This window comes from Podarcis melisellensis (genome assembly GCF_964234715.1).
Source record: "Podarcis melisellensis genome assembly, chromosome: 6".
NCBI classification, from domain to species: Eukaryota; Metazoa; Chordata; class Lepidosauria; order Squamata; family Lacertidae; genus Podarcis; species Podarcis melisellensis.
In genome coordinates this window covers 68,754,324-68,759,569 of record NC_138538.1, presented here as the reverse complement: position 1 = coordinate 68,759,569, position 5,246 = coordinate 68,754,324, and the positions used below count along the sequence as shown (strand labels likewise).

General features: G+C 43.8%; 1 protein-coding gene across 1 annotated transcript in view; it reads right to left on the bottom strand.

Moving 5' to 3' along the window:
• The window catches only part of DNAI3 (dynein axonemal intermediate chain 3), a 66,722-nt gene extending 61,601 nt beyond the window's left edge, over positions 1–5,121 (bottom strand). Inside the window, exon 1 of the mRNA XM_081914151.1 lies at positions 5,105–5,121. The gene's annotated coding sequence lies outside the window, so the exon portion shown is untranslated. The remainder of the gene's footprint in view (positions 1–5,104) is intronic.
• Positions 5,122–5,246: the final 125 nt, after the last annotated feature.

Sequence of the window (5,246 nt, the reverse complement as noted above, 5' to 3'; positions counted from 1 at the left end):
ACTGGAAACTGCTGTAGTCTTTGGCTAGACAAAAAAGATTAAACCAATGACAGTGAGAACTGGGTTGGCAAGGCAGAGTATTATACACTCCACCAGAAATCATGCATATAGAATTTGCCTTCTTTTATGGCAGGCCTGGAGAACATGTGGCCCTCCAGTTATAGTCCTGCAACATCTGGAGGGCTACAGGTCCCCAATCTCTGCTGGTAGATCCCCCCCCCCCGAAGGGTCCCACTCACAGGAAGGAGGCAGTTCCTCTCAAACACTCAAATGAACTGATAGCACTTAGCAGGAACAGTAGCTGGAAAATGGGATTTCCATCCTTCTGAAAAAGGAGTTTGATCAACTTAGTTGATGAAACCGCAAAAAAAAACTTTCTAATTTGCTACACAGATGTTCAGGTTTCTTCAATGTGGTGTAAACAAAGTCTTAGTGGCTGGTGTTCTCTGCCATTATTTTGATTTAAGTGGACAAAGGGGCCAGGATTGACACTTGCTCGAAAGAAGGAGGGACATTCCTGTGTTTCACATCCATTAACACGAAACAAGGTGGTCAGAGATGTGAACACATTTCATTGCAAATGTAGTGTAATTTTTCAAGCCTTTATATTAAACAAGTGCAGACTATTTGCAATAACGTAAGAGTGGGCAAGCACATAGAACTACTCTAAATATAGCTCTTAAAACAATTCTGCAACTTGTGTTAGATGTTAGAACTGCTAAACACTGGTCCAAAACCTTTATGTGGAACCCGACTTTTATAGATGCCTTATTTGCTAAAATGTATTTACTGAGAAAGCAAATGTGAAAAAATAAAGGAAATCTATTTTTAGACTTTTAAATATTTCAAATGTAAAAGCAACAATCATGACAGAGTACTACTGAATGAGCAGAAAGACTTTTTATGTACTGTGTACAAACTTTGGAAAACATTATGTGTTGTTTGTTCACATTTTATAGGATGCTATGGTTTAGTATTTAACGTTAATTAATATTGACACTGAGAATAAATTTTTGTTCAACCTGCACTTTCTCGTTGCTTCTTTCTTGTATTTTGGAAAATGTTTATCGTTGCGGTTCGGCTGAAATGGATCTAACCAAGTTTGTAGAGAATGGTAAAAGAAAGCGGAATCATAAAACTGCAGGGTTGCATTATTACAAAGAAGATTAACTCCGCCTCCCACTAAAATCCTTTATGCCTACCATACAGATTGCAACCCACCAAAAGAAAGCAGCAACAGTGAACAAAAACAATTGTTTCTGCTTTTAATGTCACTGTGCACCAGAATTTCTTTATTTGGGGGCAAGTCCAGAAAAAAAACGTTTTTCTGTTTCAAGGAAGAAGAGTTTGGATTTGATATCCCGCCTTTCACTCCCCTTCAGGAGTCTCAAAGCGGCTAACATTCTCCTTTCCCTTCCTCCCCCACAACAAACACTCTGTGAGGTGAGCGGGGCTGAGAGACTTCAAAGAAGTGTGACTAGCCCAAGGTCACCCAGCAGCTGCAGGTGGAGGAGCGGAGATGCGAAACCAGTTGTCCAGATTAGGAGACTACCGTTCTTAACCACTACACCACACTACAGGACCCTGGCACCTAGCCTCTGGGATTTCTTCCAGCAGAATATTAGGCAGCTGCCTTCTCTGTTGTCTTTTTGGTGCCTCCTGATGACCTTCCTCCTTTGACTAGATTTTTAAGGCTATAGAACTTTTATCTTATCACTAAGTAAGCAGAGCTGCCTCTATTGGTTGGAATGAAGGAACAAGACTTCAAAGTCATGTCTTCCAGGCAAGCTTAAGCCTCATCACGCATCACTTAACCACTGCCAATTTTAGGGTTGTTTTCACCCACTTTCTGACACAGCTCTTGCGGCTCTTAACACCTATCCAACAGGTTAAAAGTAAAAAAAGATGTGCCTTTTTCTACCATGAAAAGTGGCACCTGCTGAATCCTGCTTGTCATAGAAGTCTTAAAGAGTGAGAAGGTATCTTACAGGTTATTTACTCCAACTAAGACCTTGAGAATGGAAGGAAATGCCTTACACAGGCTTTACAAAGAGGTAACATGAACTCATGCTAACTTCCTGTATGTTCTGGGGCAAGTTAGTCCTTTCTACTCATGTAGGCACCACACACAATTTCAAACCCTGTTCAAGGAATTAAATGCAGCACCTCTATTTGTTTGCCCCCATGCATTCTATTTTGAAGCAGAAATGCTCTGTTAGCCTATCATGGTTATTAGCTGTTGACGACCATCATTTGTGCTTTTTTAAAAAATATATATTTTTATTAAAGATTTCTTAGTTTACAAAAATACGTGCATTGTCTCTTTTTTCAAGTTGTGTTTTCTACAGATCAGTTTCATTTGTTTTGAGACATTAGTGTTGCATACATTGTTAGGTTAGGTGCCCGTTTCACACATACACAGCCCAACAAGACAACAAGGAGAATTGGCCGGCACCATACAAATCAATCCGGCTAACCAAAAACACACACATACATACCCCCCTCACACAAAAACAAATCTCACTACAGCCAACCAAAGACAACCAACCACAGCCTAGGCCACCCGCCCCAACCTCTCTTACCACCAGGAAATACAACAAGCGAATAGTAAGAGAACCCACACATGTGACGCTGACACAAAACCCCACACATACATACACTAAGCAGAAGAATAGAAGCATTGCCACAAACCATCATTTGTGGAATCCATCTGGAAAGCTGTTGCAATCACATCTTGTGTCATTTGAGTTCCGTGATGAATTATCCATCATACTGCAGCATCTTAGAAGAGGCAATCATCATCCTGGCCTTTCATAAAATAACACTTGCCATGTGCAGTTTTTAGATGCAGCTGTATTTTGTTGTTGTTTAGTCATTTAGTCGTGTCTGATGCTTCGTGACCCCATGGACCAGAGCACGCCAGGCACTTCTGTTTTCCACTGCCTCCCGCAGTTTCGTCAAATTCATGTTGGTAGTTTTGAGAACACTGTCCAACCATCTTGTCCCACAGCAGCTGTATTACGGATACCTAATCAGAGAAAGGCCACGGCTCTTTGACAAAGCATCTCTTCTGTATGCAGAAGGTTCCCCATTTAATCCCTGGCATCTCCAGGTAGAAGGACTGGGAAAGATCCCCTATTCGAAATCCTGGAGAAGCGCTGCCAGTCAGTGTAGGCAATGTTAGGATCATTGTACTCTCATGTAGGACCCTGGCAGAGACACATGCCCGACTGGCATGTTCTCTCCCTCCTGGTCGGTTGGAGCTTCAAAAGCGTTCTCCAACCCAAACATCACAGCGTCTGATACCAAGAAGCATCAGCACACTTAGGGATCCGCAGATTGTGTAACAGAACTCAGTAGCTCAGCATTTTGGCTAATTTACTTTATTTACATATACAGTGGTACCTGGGTTACATACACTTCACGTTACATACGCTTCAGGTTACAGACTCCACTAACCCAGAAATAGTGCCTCAGGTTAAGAACTTTGCTTCAGGATGAGAACAGAAATCGTGCAGTGGCGGCGCAGCGGCAGCAGAAGGCCCCATTAGCTAAAGTGGTGCTTCAGGTTAAGAACAGTTTCAGGTTAAGAACGGACCTCCGGAACAAATTAAGTACTTAACCCGAGGTACCACTGTAATACACTCAGAGCATTCTGACTTAGCTCCTTCCTCTTTCTCATCAGACAGCAAAGAGAGAAAGAACAAAAGACAATAGTCCCACTTCATGGAACACAGCAACACAAAACATCCTGTCTCCTAACAGACAATAGCAATACAAATTGATCAATTTTATTATTATTTTTTAAAAACAGATTAACTTAATTAACCATTGCATTCAAAAAATTATTTTTGAGTTCTCCAAAACACACATACAAGACTTTAAAAACACCCTGTGATTTCTATAAAGTATGCATAAGACAGTTGCCTAACAGGCCAATGTTACACTCTGTTTGGGGCCTTTAGGTCTTTTCAGGGTTTACCAAACTTGGGTCTCCAGCTGTTTTGGGACTACAATTCCTATCATTCCTGACTACTGGTCCTGCTAGCTAGGGGTGATGGGAGTTGTAGTCCAAAAAGAGTTGAAGACCTACATTTGGGAAACTCTGCTTAGACCTATTTCATGGGTGCCAGGAGCCACAGGTGTAGACAGGATTTATGAAAGGGGCATGACCTCAGTTATACTTTTTAAATTGATTTTCTTAATGTAGCTGCATCTATGGTAGGAGTGGACGGTTTAAGCACATGGATCTTTTTTTATTTATTTTATCTCTGCAATTTAAAAGTCTTCAAGTCCTGGGCCCAAGGAAGAATGCAAAAGCCTTGTTGTCGGAGACAGAAGATCCATCTACCAGTCAGTCCAACAAGCTCCCACATAGGTTGCAAGACAGTAGTCCTCTCCCTCCCACTATGGCAAACCCCATTAAACCAAATGGGAATTGATTCGAGATGTGCCCTCAGGACATTTTAGACTCTGGCTTCTGAAACGGCCTTATGGGGTGTTAAGTTGTGGGTGAACATATCAGAAGACACAGCGATTCTTCAAACAACTCTTGTTTATTCACAGGCCTAAACTGAACTGAATTGAAGGGTTCAGCCAGCCTCCGATAGAGCTCCACTACAACACAACTGTAACAACTTTCTGTAACTATCCAATCACTGAACGTCACTTTCGACTCATTTGCATATGTGGACCTGAGTGAAAACTATCTACAGTATCCCCCTGCTGGCCCAGGGTGAGAACTTCATTACATAACATGGGGGCTCCCTTCCAAACAGCTAAGGTGCATTAGTTGGCAAAATGTGCTAAGGGAGGGGAGCAAATTGATGGGCATTCCCATTCAAAAGGTGTGCATGCGCTGTGCCTCGTGATAATCATACAGCGTGGGGCTTACCTGACACACACACACACGTTTTTTATTCCAGTTGGCGCCCCTGCTTGCACCTATGCACGCCTAGGACTGGCCAAGACCCGCTGGGGATCCCTCCTTTCTCCCGACTCGACGGGCCTCCGATCTCCCTCTCACCTGGGAAAAAGCCTCCCGCCCCGTCGAGGGAAGCCCAAGCCGGCGTCTCGCCCACAGCTGACCGCAGCAGCTCCTCACCTTGGGCGGCGGCAGGGCGCCTTTAAAGCCGAATGGCGGAGAGTCCCCTCCGGCGCGCACGGAGCGGGTCCTCCGACGCTCCGAGCTCGCCCAAGCGCGCAGGCGGCGCGGGGCTGCGCGGCCGCCGAGGGCGCCGGCAGCT